General features: G+C 35.7%; 1 pseudogene; it reads right to left on the bottom strand.

Moving 5' to 3' along the window:
- Positions 1–20159: 20159 nt before the first annotated feature.
- On the bottom strand, positions 20160–20260 carry LOC128646402 (uncharacterized; annotated as a pseudogene).
- Between the last annotated feature and the right edge of the window lie 273 nt (positions 20261–20533).

Raw genomic sequence — 20533 nt, 5'->3', positions numbered from 1 at the left:
ACTGTCTCCATTGCCAGAAACTTCCACCCACATGTTATCGACCGGCTGGATGAATTACTCCCTGCAGTATCCATAGAAGTTGCCTCCCGGTGACATGAAATGACCAGCTTGTGCAGTGGTCTTGACCTTCTGCATCTGCTCCTGCCTGCTGACATTCTCCCAAGCGTACCCCCGGCGGGAGAATGCATATATTCAAGGGTTCTCCTACTCTCAAGTGGTGACTGAGAACCCTCCCTACATTGTCCTGCTCCTATGTGTCTTGTACTGCACATCTTGAAGTCTACCAACTACAGTAACCATCTCTGCAGTGAGGAGAAACTAAGTTCCCTACCCCCTACTCCCCCTACTGAACTACCTCTACCTAATCCCACCCTAACCTACTCCCTAACCCTTTCAACCCCCTTTGATCCCCACTCAACCGATGCCAAAGAACATATCATCTTCTCCAAGGCAGTCAGGTCTCTTACCTGGCCCACTGCCACTTGTCCCACAGATGCCCCTTCACCAGGATCCTCTGTCTCAAAACATCTGTAAGTGTTGTCCACCTACAGAACCTCATTCTCCAGTTCTGTAGATTCCAAGGCAGCCAAATCCACCCCTTCCTCCATCACAGATACTGTTTAGAAAAAACTTCCCCTGCCTGCCCCAACTTCAATTACTCCCCTATCCCTTATGCCCTTTCTGTGTCTTCACCTCCCTTTCCTCTCCTACCCCTTCCATATTCTCCCATACCTTGCTCAGGAGTCTCTTCCACTCCACTTCTTTCTATCACCCTCAGCCCCTCCTGCACCTCCCTGTTGCTTACTACTAACCCTAAACCTCTCCTATCACCCTAGCTCACCCCTGTCTCCCAAATCTGCAGCAGCAGCTGGGATTACACAGCTCTCCCCACCATACTGGCCTACAACCTCCAGTCCCCCCCCAACCAAGTCTCCATTGTCCCCCTGCTCCTCACCCCAAGGTCCTCCTCATTACCATCAGGGAGTAGATTATCCCCACAATTCCCCCTAGCCAAGTCTCCATTGTCCCCCTGAGCCTCACCCCAAGGTCCTCCTCATTACCATCAGGGAGTAGATTATCCCCACAATTCTCCATCCTGCTGACACTGCCTCCTGCCCTCCTGTCACATGCTGCCCAACAGCTCTCAGTTCAGCTTCACTCCCGGTGACTGCAGCTGTCCATCCCCTCCTCCTCTTCCCTCCAGGTCAGAGTGCCCCACTTCCAGATTGTGTTAAGCCCTGGAGTTATCTGCCACCATGCTGCTCCTGGAACATTCTCTCCCATGGCTCCATATGCATTCCTGACCATTGGGGTAGTGCTCCAGTTCTCCTTCATGATGCCTCCTTGCTGCACCACTGAACACATGGCCAAAGGCCTAGAACCAGCTGCTCTGCTTTTCTGACCAGTCGGTTGCCTGAAAGCCTCCTTGTATCTGTTTCTGCTGCCACCACTCCTTCACTCCCTGCCCACCTCAGGGCTCAATCTCTCTGGCAGTCTCGAATGCTGATGCAACCTGGAACGCCTCTGATCCTGCTTCCTCATGCCTGCCTTTAAATTCCCCTCCAGCTCCTCCAGTACCAGCCTCCAACTGACTCCTCAGCCATGAAGCAACCCTGGACTCACCTAGCTTTACCACCATCCCCATGAATGCCCCCTGCTGTAAATAACAATCTTGTAACTACACCAAGTTCAATAGTAAGCTTCTCTTAGAAGTTGCAATATAAAATAATAGCAGCTCCGACTACCCTCACACCTATATTACCTCCTACCTTCCTAATGACCTCAATCTAAACCCAATGCAGTCCATATGTGGGGTGAAAATCCCCTCCTTCAATACTTTCATCCTTGCATATTTAGTAATAGAAACAAATTGGAAAAAAAAATATTTTCAGTGTCTTCAGTGTCCCTTTAAATAATGTAAAACTGAGGTTCGTAAAACTCTGTATGCTTTTTATGCTCTATTTCTGCTGGTGGGTGGAGACAATAAAAAGGCCCATTACATGTTCCCTAGTAGGTAATATTGAACAAAACTCTCTTCTTTCAGATGAGGGATCTTGCATGTTATTTTTTTCATTCAAAAATAGAGAAAATATTTATTTTTAACTTTTTTTTTTATTGTCAAATTAAAAGATTGGAGTTTTTAACAAGTATTAAAGCTTTTTAGTTTTTGAAAAATTAATTCTGTGCTGAAAAAGTACTTGTGAGTGGTGTTACTTTCTACAAATAGAGCAGTGGGGGATGTCATTAAAGGAATATTGTAGTATGTAAATGTAAAAAATAAATACATCTCAAATTCTCCTTTTAAAAAACAATATTTAATAATCATTTTTAAATAAATAAAAAATGTTTAAATGCAAATTTAATTAATATACCAGTATCAGTTATGCACTTCCTACTAACTTTTTATTTCCAAACACTCCTGAAGTTTTTATTTCTCTGATAATTTAAATGCATTCATGTCTAGTGAAGTTAACAGAATCTTTAGTGTCTAGTGGTTAGGTAATGGCATCGTAAAATGATTATATAACAAATAGAGCACAAAACTCCTAAGATGACTATGTTCTTCTTCAACTGAGGTGACTCTCTAGAGGTAACTTGTTATAAACTCACCAAACCAAGTATAGAGGTCAGATTAAGTTTAACTGAACAAGCATACATTTGTATGATATTTCACATATTGAACTAGTATACAAGTGGAGTCCAAAAATGTTAGTTCTATTGAGTGCTAGCACTAATCAAGTTGAATCAATAGGGCTTGCCCTCATATTACAAGTTGAAAATAAAATGTAGTGCTTGAGTAAAAACTATGAAATATTCTACTATTAAATAAATATAAGAGATAGTTTTGTTCTTTATAAAGTTATATTTTATTTAGATAGATGATTGATAGATAGATAAATAGATAGATTGCTAAATAGATATTTGGAATTTAAATAAATATGTTAACATTGACAGGATTTGATATATTACAAGGTATTGGATTGAAAAGGGCTCAAGGTTTATATTTCCACTCACCACTTGTAATTTGTGCAATGTTTAGGGTGCCCGCTCTATCATTGAAAATATAGGGCACACTACAAAAATGTCGGCCATGGTAACACTCCGGTAATACTTTTTTTACCATGGACTTGTAATATCAGATTGTGCGTAAAGCCCTTTGATATCTATAGCGCACCCTGCACTATCAAAAAGGCTCTACTTGTAATCTGGGCTATTATGGGTATGTTGGCAATGTGTTAATCAGGGGTGAGCTAGGCTCAGGCAGGTAGGAAGCATTATACTTCAGCACAGAGAGATTATGGAGTTTATCTTGCTGTAAACAGGGGGAGTAGCTATGTTAGGCAGCCATTTTAACCATGCTGAAGTTCCAACCCTTAAAATGATTCCAGGTTCCAGTGCCCTGGTCCCCCACTTTAAGGGAGATTAAACTTAAAATGAAATACCTATATAATAAAATATTATTTAGACTGTCGAAGCTCAGAAAAATGCAGTTCATCCAAATCTTTCATAACAAATTATTATTATTATTATTTATTTATAAAGCACCAACAGATTCCACAGCGCTGCCCATGGGTACACGGATAAAAGTACAACGGAGAAACAATACAATAAAAGACAACATTTTACAGACAAATATGGGGCCCTATTCCCGTGGGAACTTACAATCTAGTTTTCGTTTTCACAAATATTTGTTGGCTGCACTGATCGGTATTCTCGTCGTTTTAAACAAAATGAGTTCTGCATATTGGTAGAACATTTACATTTGTTTTAATGAAATGAATGTAAATGTTCCTAAGTTACAGGTGAAAAAGTTCCCTCCGTAGCTAATACTTACCTTGAGTGCAGCGTAGAGCTGTGATATCCCCCGAACTTAGAAGGTCCTATAGTGCTGAAAGCAGAAGGTCCTCTAGTGCCGAACATGGGAGCCACCATTTTAAGCCTCCTATTAGCATGGCCGGCTCTGTAAAAAAGAGGTGCAGGTTAGTGCACACTAAAGGTAAGTATTTAACCCCTTAAAGGTAAATTAAAGAAAACAAATCAATACTGACACATTTCATCAGTATTTTTTTGTTTCCTTTAAATTTGCGTTGATGCATTTATTTGGATATTAATTTAATTTGCATTTGGAAGGAAACAAATACACATCTCTAATATTTATGTATGATTTAACCCTGCAAATTATGTCTCCCCCAGAGAGTATAGAATGTATTATCCATACATAAGTATGCTACAGATTGTCTGACTCATAACAATGCTACACAATGGTTGCTTAATTCAGTGGAGGACCCTTTTTTTTTTAATTTTGGCCTTTGATGTGAAAATTTTAAGCCATAACAGATCGGGTTGCAAAAGCTAAATATCAAGGGGCAGGGGGTACAGGGGTAGGATTTCATCAACTACCATTATTTTTTTTATTTTTTTTTAATCACCCCTTTACAGTACCTAGCACAATTTTGCTTTAAATTCTACCTTAAATCCTATACATATATTTGCAGGGGGGGAAATATAATTTCAATGCCAATTTTGTAATTTTTATTTTTTCAGCAAAATGATAATTCACCAAATATGTGTTTTCTTTCTGTCTCAAACTCCAAAGAAATGAAGCAATTTCTTTGGAGTTTGAGACACCAGTTCATTTTAAAGATTTGTATCCAAAGGTCAGCATTTTATGAATCTGCTTTAATAGTAAAAATTGCAAATCTGTTTTCAAAAGAAAGTACGGCTGTAATCTCAGTTAGACAACTGATATGAAAACACTACCAGTAAAATGAAAAAAAAAAAAAAAAATCACATATCTAGAAACAAATTTTACTATGTATATATGAATATATATATTTCCAAGAATTTTGGAGACAAAACATTTTTGATATTTATTGACTTACTCTTTTATATTTCTTACTTAGTGTAGAAAATATAATTGTAAAATCCATAAACTACATAAGAAAATAAAAATAGCAAGTATATCTTTTTTAAATGTGATGATGAGATATAATTGAGAAAATTACACTGACACTCAACACAATGGGAATCTAGCACAAAACGGTTAGTGATACTGACTAAAGGTCTGAAATAACGAGGTATCAGGAATGTTCAGTAAATGAGCCATAAGTTCAGCACAGTTTCTGATTGGTCTTGAAAGGAATGCTGCAATATATAGTGCTGTAATGGCAAGGTTAATGGTATCTTCAAAACAGAAAAATATTATCACAATACTTTATCTACTCTCATAAGGAATTTGACTGTTCCAGTACTTTTTGTGGTTTGGCACACAAAACAAAACAGAAATTAAAACCTTCTGGAGCTGAAGTTTCATTGTTAACAAATGCACACTTCTTTTGATGCTAAATGCCTGGAGCTTTATAAGAACAAGGATTGAGTAATGTTTTTTCTTACTCATATCACTCTTTCTTGCTTTCTCTTTTCTCTCTCTCTACCAAGTTCTATATCTATCTATATATCTCTTATTTAACTATTATCTATCTATCTATGTATCTATCTATCTATCTATCTATTATCTATCTATATATCTATCTGCCTGTCTGTCTATCCATTATCTATCAATCTATCGATCCATCTATCTAGCTATAATCTGTCTGTCTGTCTATATCTGTTTAACTCAGTTAAACTGTACAATAATCTACCTGCCTCATTTTGTCCCCTACCTACAATCTCTAACTTGCTTTTCCTTTCTTTCAGGTTTTTTTTTTTTGGGGGGGGGGGGCTAATTATTTAAGGATGTTTTTTATAACAATTTGACATTGTTTCAGCAGTAATATAGTTTTACCTGACTTATGTCATGTTAATACAAAGTCAGAGTAAATTGTTTTCTGGATGGGTTAAAATAAATGACAAGAGTGTGTTAGTGTATATCAGTACTCTTCAAGATCTAAAAAAAATAATCATCAATATTTGCATTTGAAATGAAATTTAACATTAATTATAATCATAGGCAACATTGAACATGACTTAAATTCTTCAATTCCCATATGTAAATAAAAGGTTTAGGACTAAATTACAACTGGAGTCAAATTTGCCCATTTGCCGGTGCATGTTAAATAACTAGCCATTATGAGTGGCTAGTTAATGCTACTGCAAGCTCTCGGTAGCACTTTGCGCTCAGTGAATTACTCATATATATATATATATATCTCAGAACTCATATATATATATTCAAGCAGAAGATAAAGGATGTGCTCGCTGGGATTTTGATTGTTACTTTTATTAGTTGTAACGTTTTGAGGTGTTACCCCCTTTGTCAGACATAAAAAATAACAACAACCGCTTACTTACCACCACTGTGCCTTTTAAACTAAATCAAGTGCTCCAGAAGCGGCTTGGTTCTGGAGCACTTGAGTTAGTTTAAAAGGCACGGTGGTAAGTAAGCAGTTTTTATTGTTGATGTCTGAAGAAGGGGGTAACACCCCAAAACATTACAGCTAATAAAAGTAACGATCAAAATCCCAGCGAGTGCATCCTTTATCTTCTGCTTGTATACATTTCGTGGAAGCACCCTGGGTAGATGTCTACAATAATCGTGAGCATCATATATAACATCACATATGTTTATTGTTGTGTAACTATATTACACTAGGAGGCGCCCTTCTTTCTTGTGTGTTTTCTCACAGAAATCGTTTTACATCTCAAGCTGTATTGGGAAGGAGCAGCCGACAGTTGGGGAAAAGGAATTCTCCACAGTTCCAGACAAGGACATTTTGCAATTCCCACACTATCTACATGGACTAATAAGATAAGGAATATTGTAGATAAGACCTAATGTCAGATTTTCCTATTTGGGATCTAGATAAAAGAGGGTCTGTTTATTGTATTATATATTTTTTACTTTGCATCATACATATATTGCGCCCCCTTAAGTGGTGACAAGGAATTTTCACTAGCATAGAGAATAATCGTGAGTGCTGGCCCTCTACAAATATATATATATATATATATATATATATATATATATATATATATATATATTTGTATATATATTGAAAAATTAAAGAGGATATCTAGAGGGACTAATCCAGCACAAGCTTATATATAGGGCAAAAAGAAAAAAAGATACTAGTATGCATATAATCACAAAGAGCCCAAATTCTCAACAAAAAAGAAGACCATTTATTGAGCATGATTATGTAAACATAATTAATGCAACATAAGATACTATATAGGCTGCTGAAATAAAGCATAATGTGAGCAATCCTAAAAAGTAGACAAATAGTGAGCCCTTTAAAAGGTTACTGGTGTGAAAGTCCCAGAAAAATACCACATTTAATTAACACAGTGGTTACAGTGTCCATGGAGAGTATAGAAAAGTAAACTTGTGTCCAGCAATTTCAAATGATTAACAAGCCAGTTTTTTAGTCAAGCAAAGCAAGGCAAAACCTGATTAGTTATGCAGGGTAATCCTTAATGATATGGTGTTTGTCAACAATACCCAAGCAAGCAAAAATATAACAGTTCTGCGTCAGGTGTTAGCAAAGCACAGCAATAACACTGGATAGTTCCTCCTAAAGTGAACATTCATGACAGGGTTCAAAGGTATATGAAGCCCACAGCTCACTCACAGCTCACCTTATAGTAGTTATGGTCAGTTCCACGGTCCTCCCAGCGCTGTCCCTCTAGTCCCTCTAGATATCCTCTTTAATTTTTAAATAATTTATTTGAGGACTCCATGCACTAAGGTGACCTGACAGTATTTAGAGTTCAGGAATCCTTTTGCTTGAGGGCATTTATAACCTATTGAGCTGGTACAATTTTTAAAATTATTTCATTTTATATATATATATATATATATATATATATATATACACACATATATATATTGTAACACATATATATTGTACAGAACTGGTAACAAAAATATTAATCTTTTGATTTGCGTTTGGAATTGTGGCAATTTACTCTATGGTATTATTTCTATGGTATTTGCTGTTAGTAGTAGATCATAGAAAAATATGTTTGCAGTTCTATTCCCGATCCATGATTGCAGAATCTAAAAATGATGCTAGTTTGTAGAAGTGCAGGAAAAAAACAATAAAGCATGCAAAAGGCAAAAATAGTAAAATGCTAAATGTTAGTCACAAAAAATAATAAAATAATGTTTTTAGGTAGCCATCACAGATTTGATTAGTTTGAATCTGATGATCAAAACTTGCCTGCATAAAGAGAAATCTCATATTTTGTTAGCTATATATTATAATTTAGGTGTCTCTCCTTCGTTTCCAGAACACTGTATATTAGGATAAACATAAAATGCGCCTTTCTGATGAGCTTTTTTAGATAATCTTGCAAGCTCAGAGCTTTAGAGAATCATGTCCTTTGTGTCTCAACATGAAAGCTGCCATGTAACATTACTCACCCATATTCTGGTAATGTCACATAGAACAAGAGGCAGTGTAGGCTACATAGAGCTAATCAAAATTAACTACAGTGCCTTACAGGCTTAAAGGAACATGCCACCCACATTTTTTCTTTTATGATTTAGAAAGATAATGCAATTTTATACATCTTTTTAATTTACTTATATTATCTAATTTGTTTTATTCTCTTGATATTCTTTGATGAAAAGCATATCTAGATATGCTCACTAGCTGCTGATTGGTTGCTGCACATAGAAGCGTCATATGATTGGCTCCCCACGTGCATTGCTTTTTCTTCAAATAAGGATATTTAAAAAATGAAGCAAAATAAATTATGGAAGTAAATTGTAATGTTGTTTAAATTTCTATTCCCTATCTGAATAATGAAAGAAAGATTTTTCGTTTAGTGGCCCTTTAAGGAAATTTAACAACTCTTTAATAAATATCAAGCATGTATAACTATCAAATTACATATACCAGTTTAAAATATGTCTTGCTTTAGAATGTCTATGTGGTATTAAAATACAAAATGTAAATGGGTTTACATTAAATGTTCTGACTATGTGCTAAGACAAGCTTTATCACTATTTTTCTTTAAAATCAGTGTAACAAAGGTAATTTTGTAACTTCCATAAATCATGTAAAATTGTATTCTAGTTTTAGTTAAAATGTACAAAATGAGCCAGAAAAAAAAGAAAAGTAATTTGTTCTGTTTCTTTTTTTCCATATTAAATTCTACAAAAACAGAGAAAATAAACTTTAGAAATTGTGACATGATTTGGCATCACACACAGAATCTAAACTTTTTTTGACCCAAGAAAAGCATGCCAAATATATCCAAACATTTCATGTTTCATGAACACAGATATTGCGGTCAACTAATTTACTGCCCCTAAAAAAAGGCCAACTGTATTTCCACGATGTCTTGAATTAACTATGTCCACAAAACAAAGGTAAAGACATCCAGCGAGCCGATACGCTCATTTCTGTCTGACAATATTACCACAGAACACGGAAATGAAAAGGAAAAGTTTTGTGGCTAGTATTGAACATTCCCACAAGTATGAAGTGAAGTCTTGGCAGAGCGTATCCCCAGATGAATCATATCCGTTATCAGGTACACAGCCACAGCCATCAGCATTTTAGTACTGGCTTTGTTTCCAATATATATTCTCTTTTTTTTTAGAACTAATACACCTTTATTCACTCCAAAAGCAACAGAAAATAAGTAATTAAAAACTTCATCTTGACATTTCTTGCTAAGGATCAAGTTGCCTGCAGTGTTCTAGTGAAATTAGGACAAATGAACAACATATAATACTAATATAAACATGCACTTAGCTCAAGGCTGTGCATTTTGGCTATACGATGGTTGATCCAAATTCTAAAGGGTCCATTTAACAACCCCCGGGTGGACACAGATGGACATCTCTGCTCCTGTCTTCTAGGCTTGCTTTTATCAACCCACAAGCCTCTGCTTGTGCAGTACCACCCATGCTCACGGGCAGTCAATCATGTGCAAGCAGGGCCTGTCAATCACCCTGATGGAATAAGTCATAGGGCATTGAGGAACGCCACTTTATAGTTAACATAGCAAGTTAGGCGGCTGCCTCGCTCATGAGAGTGTTCAGCTGAAGGAGCTCCAAACCTGTGTTTGCAGCTTCTTAAATGGAAACATAGAACAGATTGATAGATAGATAGATAGATAGATAGATGGATAGATAGATAGATGATAGATAGATAGATAGATAGATAATAGATAGATAGATAGATAGATAGATAGTTATAGATAGATAGATAGATAGATAGATAGATAGATAGAAGATATATTAGTGGGGCTGGAAAATAGTTTACTATTTTGGTTGAATATAGTACTCCACCCTGTATTAAATTTATCTACTGAAATTTCTCACTAGTCCATGTCTAAGGAAATAGTGGTAAATGCAAGCCTTCGATGTGCGTGTGTTAGTGTAAATATAAAGATGCACAGATATTGTTTACAAATAGCACATTTAATATGAAATAGCTGATTTTACCTATTGAAATCACAACCTATTACAACCTATACAATTTATATTGAAAATTTCAATACTGAAGTATTGGCTACAGAAAAGCTATGTATACAAGAGGTAGGAGAGAAAGAGAGTCCAGCCCATTTAATTTAGTTCATGCAGCTGATTTGAACACAAATAAATTCTTATCAGCTCTGTGCCTTAGTACATTGTCCCTTTAAATACTGTTCCTTCGTTAGCATTATAACATGTTTTGGAGTTTTTAAGTCCCTTTTGTTAAATCTGTGTTAAGTGAATTTCAGGCCAATAATACATTTTTGTGCAAACAAATAAATTCCTAGGAATTGGCAGAACAGTGGCTGGGATCTCTGCAAATGGTCATTCTCACACTTTCTGAAAATATACAGCAAAGAATAGTTGTTTAAGACAAAACTATTTATCATTTCTAGTGACCGCATTTAACCCCTTCAATTAGCATGATAAGCTATAGCTAGTCATGGGCATCGCAACCTGTAGGCGTATGACTAGCCCATTTCATCATGCAGGAGGATCACCAGTCAAACTCTGTTTTTGGCGTCCGTCCCCCCCCACTATAGGCTGTGGATCATTGATGTCCTAGTGGGCATCACTCCCAGGATTCATATGCACTTGGTGATGTCACAAAGGGGCTGAGCCAGGATTCACCGTTAGCTACAAGGGAGCTGGATGGGGGGGGAAGTTTTTCTAAACCCTTCACCTCATCTACCATAGCAGCTCCAAAACCCATCATTTAAAAGAGAATCGCCTGTTTTATATGTATGATAAAAAATGTAGAGATCCGTAATAAAATATTTTATCCGGTAGACAAGTCCATTTCTTAAAAAAAAAAAAAAAGTGTACACTACACTATGGGGCCTCTCTAATCTATAGTATAACCCCCAAGGGCCAGTATGGGCCCCTATTTCACATGTGGCTATCCTTTATGAAGATTTTGTAAGATGATCACAGAAACATCAGTGGTCAGTGGGTTATTTTCAATATTAAATCTACCCATAAATTTTTTACAGTTTTGGCTGCAGCTTTCTCACGTCATGAATTATAAATATAATAATGGTATGTTATGAATTTGCTGGGCTGCAAAAAAAATAAATATATAATTTGTGTGGGTCACTCATTGAAATTTTACTACAATAGGGTTTAAATTCAAGCAGCAGAAAAAGCTCAGCACTAAGGTGAAAAAAAGGCTTAGCAGTGAAAGGGTTAAATAGAACAAGGAAAACTTGATTGTAATCTCCTTTTACATAATACATATTTTTTATGGCTATAAATATTGTAGAATGACAAAAGGTCTGTGAAATATGTCAAAATTACTGCAGCGCTAAAAAATAGCTTCATTAAAAATACATTTTCATATTTAGTCAGAAACTGTACAGCATTTTCGTAATAAATGAAACAGTTTAACTGTATTCCCTAGTCAAATACAAAAAAATGTTAAAAATTTTAAATTATTCCTTATTTTGAAAATATGTTCTAAGAAAAAACTATTTAAATTTCTAAATTATCACATTGTTCAGTCAATTTTGTTCCTTAATTCATCCCATTTTCTGATTGTAATGCCATAAACTCAATGAAAGAATCTAGCTGTACATTTTGGATGCGTCTATGATTGGATAAGAACACTTTTAATATTTACAGTGACCCCCCATACTAGTAATAACTTGCTGAAAATCAAAATTATAAATATTTGCATCCTCCCCTCATCACAGCTGTGAGTTACAAGATCTGCTCCATTTATTGTCAATGTTCACTTCTTGATGTATAGGCCCCATTTATCAAGCCGCAAAAGCAGCTTTGGCTTGATCACAATATTAAAATAAGTGAAAAGCATGCCTAAGGACACAATAGAAGATTAGTAAAACCAGGTTTACAGTTTACATACATTTTCTAACATAATAATATACAATACATATACATTAAACAATGTATATACATATATAACATACCCACAACCCCCAGCTCCTATAGGTGTATTATTGATGTGTTTAATTTACTATTTTATTGTAAGAGTAGGGGTTGAGGTTTTTTTTATGAGTGTCATAAATTACTGTGTAGGGATCATTTACATTACACTTTCAATTTAGGTGATAATGTTGCTTTGAATATATTGTCAGTTTTACAGAAGCATCACCACCCATGGAAGGTAAGACTCTTCTCTGCCATTTTCCCTTTAAACAGTACTGTCAGCCCTTTTGAATATTTCAAAGGCTTTCTCAACATTGCAACAATCCCTTATGAATATCCTGCCACCTTGTGGCACTTTCGATCATCTGGACCCCATAGAGATGAGAAATGCCTTCCATAGAATGTAATAAGGCTCTCTGGTATACAGAATTTTACAGGGGAGAGTGGAGTTAACAAGAGTGAACCTGGGACTAATATAAGTTTCAGTTTGCAGCAAATGCAAATTAAACTGAAATGTTTTCAATGCTATTTAACTTGCTTTTGCCTCTAGTTTAGCATATTTCTCTTATTAGCTAAATAAGAATATTGTGAATTTTGAGCAAACTTTACCTGCATACAGTTGACAAGATAAATCAGTGAAACCAGTGTGTGGAAAAAGCTTACAGCAGTTCATGAGAATTGTGAGAGAGCTTCAGACATACCCTGGAAACTCCAATGTTCAGCCTGCGAACTCCCCTGTCCCTCCCACTTTCGGAAGCTGTTTATTTTACAATGGAGCAAATACAAAGTGCAATGTAATTTGTATAATATACACATAAATATACAAAGTATGATCCTTATATATAGAATTTAACACAGACATTTTCAAAGTGCAATAAGAATATTATTTAATATAAATATATTTAAAAAATCAATCAAATATATATATATATACTGTATATATATATATATATATATATATATATATAGTTAGTCCAATAAAAAAAGTATAATTGCTCAATGCAATACTCTTGCTATTTTGAGATATATATATATATATATATATATTTATATTTATAAAAAGAGCATTATCTTCTATGTGAAGAAGATTTGAAAGAAAAATATTCATAACTCACGCCCGCTATAGTGCATTTGGTTAAACATGGTTGGGCTAGCGCATAAACGATAGATGTTATTTTTTTTTTTACTTTGCTTCTCTATTAAAGTCTATGGGGAGAAGAAAGAAGCATGGTCGCGATCTCTAAAAGTCCTTAAGTTACACAAGTCTTCTATTGATCACTCGCAAACCATTTACTTTAAACTTGTAATTTGAGCGCTAACCTGCATGCATTAAAAGTTTACTTCTGTACTAACGAAAGTGTCTCTCCAACAAAGTTCACATCTACTTAAACCCTGGACTGCAGGACAATCTATTGATCACACAGCAACGAATAGACAGCTGACATATACTGTCAACCAGAAAGCTGACTACTATGTAAGAATAGACTGAGCCGCCATCTTAGGGGTTCTCTGAATTCCCAAATCGGCCCACATTCTCATCCGGGGTCTTTTTGCATTCTGCTGAGGGTAATTATATCATAGAGTGATCTACCTGGTATATCACGTTACATGTATTTCCTTACTCTGAACTTTCTGCCATTATGCAACCACCACCCTATTGGGCTATTGTGTATACTAGACTCACCATGGGACGCTCCAAGACAATGTTAACCAATGTGGGGGTCCTTGCATATCTCTGGAGAACTGGAGTTTGATAGCTTTTCGCTAACATATCTAGGGACCAAAGGACATAAAGAAATAGATTGATTGTCTCTCTTTTCAGTTTGGGCCTTTAATGAAAGAATAACTTCAGGACTGTTGGGAATCTAGCTTTTCGCTAATTATTTTGTTAGGTTTGTTTTAATTAATGTTTAATCATATGCACCTTTTTTCTTCCTCCCTCAGAAGAGTTAACCCTTTTATATCTATACCAGTTCACTGTGTATGTTTATGTAAGTTTGTTGGGAGCTCATACAACCCCGTGCAGAGTTTACCTCTACTGTGGCAAGCATCACTACCATTCTCAGCCTATAACTCTGGACATACTCCATTCAAGCAGTATAGAGCTGGATCTTTACTATAGCATGCCAAAACGCTGCTGCTCTAGAGTAAGGTTAACTGGAGAAGTTTACTAGCATAAACCCCCTAATGACATACTTTCTTTTATGCATCTCATACTGCCAAATGTCATAAGGTCTACACTATACTGATTCTTATCATTTACAGAGGAGAGGTGTCGGATAAATGTACTATGCTCTCCTTTATAGCTTTACAGAGCTACTTTTTCTTTATGTGTTTAATCAGAAATTGAGGGACTGTCGGTGCTTATAGAACTTTCTAGGTTCCACTGTTTACATATAACTTAAGTTCACGATATATAGTCTGGGAATACTTGTTCTTGTTAAGCTTTGTTTGATTAATACGAGTTAGAAAGTTTGAGATTAGATGTTTAACCCCTACGATTCCCGCTTAGCATTAGAAATTGCAGAATGGACCACTATAACACCACCTTATTATGCCAGCTATAGTCAGACTTAATTTAGTCTAAAAGTTATCTTTTGCCTGTTGCTTCGTTTTATCTCCTATGCTAAGTGTCACACCTAAACCTACTATATCAGCTAATGGAGTCTGCTGGATCACTCAAAGTAATTATATAACCTAAAAGTTAGTAAAATATCTACAATTTATCTTATGGTGTCTGTTTAGCCTCTATCCTGTATCCTAGGGTACAATATAGGCCGATCAGTATCAAATAGGCTGTTTAAATGCAGATTGTTTTTATGTATCTGGAAGAGGCTCCTAATTATTGTACTTATGCAACATGATGTTTACAATAGGGAATCTCTTTTAGGTCTTATGAACCATATTTAAAAAAGATAATTAGGAATGAGCTCAATCTTAGTGACCTGCAAGATGTACCTATTAAGAGAGCTGATGCCGTGCCCCTATCAGAGGCCGAGATGGGAATATTGCTAAGCTTTGTATTGTCCAGTCCTGACTTCATATATGCTCTAGCTTAATTGTGATCAGCCTACAATTTATTTCCTATATGTCTAGTAACTACTACTGTTTTTGATTAGTACATGTCTGTCCTCTTTTGTGTAGGTCCCACCTAGAATTTAACATATATAGTATTTGTACCCATGTTTCCTGTAATGAAGGTTTAGAATCAATTGTGAGTTAATTATAAATCTCCTCCAGCTAACATAGTTGTTAATAGTATTATAGATATGTTCCCATGTAACTAGTGTTATTATTATATGCTGATATATATTAACCTTACTTTGAGGTAAATATTACAAATGTCCACTTATTCAGCTTAGGGACCTAGAAGGTAGTGCAAGTCACTACTGACATCTTATGAACTCTGAAAGCATTTCATAGGGGAGGTGTAGGCTTGCTTAGATTAGGCAGAAGATACTGTGCTAGGAGATACCTTCTCATTTACCAGTTGCCTATTTCTCTTGACTCTTAACTGTGACTATACAGCTCATTATATAACATTGATACCATAGCTATCTTTTAATCACTCCCCACACCGTCTATCTTCCAATAACTTAGCATACATAATTTCAAAACAGTCATTCTCCCCCTTCAAGTTTTGAGACATATGTTCTTCCAATAGTCTATATACCCCATGTATTTAATATTAAATTAAGCCCTGGATTTCTCTTAATATTTTGGTATATAACCCCACTAAGTTACTTTAACAGGTATACCCAGTAAAAAACCCCTCATCGAATATTTCCATATATGTATCCATAAATCTCAAACTTCCCAACACTACATGGATCTCATTGGCATCCTGCCTTATAGTCGCCCCTTTGATAGCTACTTTAAATATTTAACTGCATTCCTCATATAACCCTTTTATATGGCTCCGTCCCCCCTACCTTCCATACCTTTTCCTCCATTTGCTATGCACTCTAGCTCAATAACTTATATTTTAATCGGTGCTTACCCGCTGATTGTTATTGACTATTCTGAAATCCCCCCTCCCTTTTACTATATATCTATTTATTTCTTTTTTGAAGCTCATAAAGAGCTGCCCATCTGACTATCAGCTATCTCACACATTCCTAGACCATGTGGCCTATAAATTTGGCTTCTAACTAGTCAGCCTATTATGCTACTGTATTGCAAACTCAAGGTCATATTAGACTAACTATTGTTTATTCTATAATTGTTGAAATATTTTCTTCCATCCTATTTTCATTTGTATTATTGTTTGTTTTCTTTTTGATAAAAGGCGATCAATGTTTTTTGTTTACTGTGCAAAACCTCAATAAAAATTATTTAAAAAAAAAAAAGTTTACTTCTGGCCATGTTTGCGTGCAAACGAAAGTCCTAATATTGTGCCACTTGTAATCTAGCCCTTTGTCTTTGAGCACAAATCTTCCAATATCAGACTTTTCAGGTTTCAGTTTCATCTGATATTGCCTATGTTTTTTTGGGTTTTTTTTTTCCAAGTGAAACAACCCTAAATAGGTTCAGATGAGGAAAGGCCTTTTTCACAAATTAATTTTCAGTCGAAACCTCCCAGAAGCATGTTTATGGTTGTTAATTACCTTTTGCAACGTTTAATATGACTTTACTGTTGTTTATTCCTTTGTACTTAATGTAAGAAAAATAATAACTGACATGTTAAAATGAACCTCTTGTGTTCCAAAACCATAATGATTTGTGGTAATTATTAACCCCTTAAGGACAAGGCCATTTTTCATTTCTCTTACCCTTAAGGACCAGGGCTATTTTTACATTTCTGCGGTGTTTGTGTTTAGCTGTAATTTTCCTCTTACTCATTTACTGTACCCACACATATTATATACTATTTTTCTCGCCATTAAATGGAACTTTTATAGATACCACTATTTTCATCATATCTTATAATTTACTATGAACAATATATAAAATATGATGAAAAATTTGAAAAAAAAAAAACACTTTTTCTAACTTTGACCCCCAAAATCTGTTACACATCTACAACCACCAAGAAATAACCATGCTAAATAGTTTCAAAATTTTGTCCTGAGTTTAGAAATACCCAATGTTTACATGTTCTTTTTTTGTGCAAGTTATAGGGCAATAAATACAAGTAGCACTTTGCTATTTCCGAACCATTTTTTTTCAAAATTAGCGATAGTTACATTGTAACACTGATATCTGTCAGGAATCCCTGAATATCCCTTAACATGTATATATTTGTTTTTTGTAGACAACCCAAAGTATTGATCTAGGCCCTTTTTGGTATATTTCATTCCACCATTTCACCGCCAAATGCGATCAAATAAAAAAAATCGCTAACTTTTTCACAAACTTTTTCACAAACTTTTTCACAAAATTTTTCACAAACTTTAGGTTTCTCACTAAAATTATTTACAAACAGCTTGTGCAATTATAGTTGTAAATGTTTCTCTGGGATCCCCTTTCTTCAGAAATAGCAGACATATATGGCTTTAGCGTTGCTTTTTGGTCATTAGAAGGCCGCTAAATGTCACTATGCACCACACTTATATTATGCCCAGCAGTGAAGGGGTTAATTAAGTAGCTTGTAGGGAGCTTTTAGGGTTAATTTTAACTTTAGTGTAGTTTAGTATACAACCCAAAGTATTGATCTAGGACCATTTTGGTATATTTCATGCCACCATTTCACCGCCAAATGCGATCAAATAAAAAAATTGTTACCTTTTTCACTAACTTTAGGTTTCTCACTGAAATTATTTACAATTAGCTTGTGCAATTATGGCACAAATGGTTGTAAATGCTTCTCTCAGATCCCCTTTGTTCAGAAACAGCAGCCATATATGGCTTTGGCATTGCTTTTTGATAATTAGAAGGCAGCTAAATGTCGCTGTGCACCACACTTGTATTATTCCCAGCAGTGGAGTTAATTAGGTAGCTTGTAGGCAGCTTATAGGTAGCTTGTAGGGTTAATTTTAGCTTTAGTGTAGAGAGAAGCCTCCCACCTGACACATCCCATGCCCTGATCCCTTCCTGACCCCCCTCAAACAACTCTCTTCCCTCCCCACCTCACAATTGTCACCGCCATCTTAAATGCTGGCAGAAAGTCTGCCAGTACTAAAATAAAAGGATTTTTTAAATAATTGTTTTTAAAATCCCCCCTGATCCCCCTCATACAGATCTCTAACCCTCCCCTCTCTACCTATTCTCTACCATCTTGGGTACTGACAGCTGTCTGCCAGTACCCAGTTTGCTCAAAACAAATTGCCCGTTTGTTGAAACCCTTAATTTTCTGTAGTGTAGCTGCTCCCAACCCCCTACCCTCCCAGATCCCTTTAGAATTTATTTCCCACCCTCTTCCTCCCTCCACCTCCCTGAGTCCACCTCCACCTACCTCCCTCTACCTCCACCTCCATTAGACTAAATAGAGCGCACGCACACTTGCACACGCACACACGCCCCGCACGCTCCCTATCATTTGCGCGCTCTGATCCAGAAGTCCGGCAAACAATGGGCCACCTCTGGCTCCCACCCACCCACCAACGATCGGCACATTCGCTGGCCAATGCAGAGAGGGCCACAGAGTGGCCCTCTCTGCATCGGTGTGCCAAAAAAGGTATTGCAGTGATGCCTCAATATCGAGGCATCACGGCAATACCTTGAAAGTGGCTGAAAGCAATCAGGATCACTTCCAGTCACTTTAAACCCCTAACAACATACAGTATACGTCGCTGGTCTTTAAAGACCAGTTTGTGTAAGACATACCCTGTACGATGTGTGTTGTTAAGGGGTTAATAATGACTTTATGGATATAGCGGGTATGTTATTAGAATTTTGTAATAGAGGTGTGCATGGTGATACTAATATCAGACTCAACTATGCTTCCCCAAATCTGATATACTCCCAAAATCAGAAGATAAAAAAGAACAAAAAGGGGGGGGGGGGGGCGCTCAAAAAAGAGTTGTGAGTAGGATTATCTAAATGGTGTGCAAAGGTATATGATATAAGAATTAATATAGATTATATCCGTGACTGGTGTAATGCTTGTCTGTATATGTATATATTTATAGCAGTGAAAAAGAATATAATATCAATTTTAGTGATGATGATAGGGTAATTGCATGAAAGTCAATGTGCAGGAAAAAGGGAATATTTGTTCAGTACTGGAAATGTACTCATAAATGTGTATCTAAAAAACACAAGTGTATTGAGTGTTTCACTCCTATGTTGCTTACAATCTGTTATTATCAGAAATAGTAGTGCGTCTGCAAGTGTTAGAATCAGTGATAAAAGGGTGCTCTTAATATGGTGAGCTCTTAAATTTGTGTGCTATGGAGTGCACGTGTGTTGCGTATATAACTAATATGTAGCTGCAGTTGGTGTATCAGTTACTCATGGTATATATTGCGTATTATCTCTGTTTCCCCAACTAAAATATAAACAGAGGCAAATATGGCATTAAAAAATATTTTACTGTTTGAAAATTAGCAATAATAACAATAGATTGTAAGCAACATAGGAGTGAAACACTCAATACACTTGTGTTTTTTATATACACATTTATGAGTACATTTCCAGTACTGAACAAATATTCCCTTTTTCCTGCACATTGACTTTCATGCAATCACCCTATATCATCATCACTAAAATTGATATTATATTCTTATTCACTGCTATAAATATATACATATACAGACAAGCATTACACCAGTCACGGATATAATCTATATTAATTCTTATATCATATACCTTTGCACACCATTTAGATAATCCTACTCACAACTCACTTTTTGATCATTAGAATTTTGTAAAACTGGTGGTTTCACATATTTTAATTAAAAAAAATCTAGAATTCTTCACAGCTTTGCGTCATCCTTGCACAAGGGCCGTGCTAATATTCTCTGTTTTGTTCCAATTTTAGTATATATGCTACTTAAGAAAAAAAAGTAATATTAATTTAATTGTTTCTTGGTTTTACAAGGTTTTGGCCTATAATTAAGAGGAGCATTGTGGGAAATTTGTATCTTTTCGTAGAAAGCTTCAATAACAGGATTATAGCCATTTGCACACTGTAAACTATGAAATTAAGAGTTTGCATTATTAAAACAATGGAGCCACAAATGTCTAAAAATAATGTTCATTGCTTTTTTCCTTTGCAGAATAACAACATTAGAAATAAAAATGTATAGGGCCCCATGTATTAAGCTGGATAAG

The sequence above is a fragment of the Bombina bombina genome, chromosome 1 (assembly GCF_027579735.1).
Source record: "Bombina bombina isolate aBomBom1 chromosome 1, aBomBom1.pri, whole genome shotgun sequence".
In the NCBI taxonomy this organism is placed as follows: Eukaryota; Metazoa; Chordata; class Amphibia; order Anura; family Bombinatoridae; genus Bombina; species Bombina bombina.
Note: the sequence above shows the minus strand (reverse complement) of the source record. Positions and strands in the feature narration are given on the sequence as shown.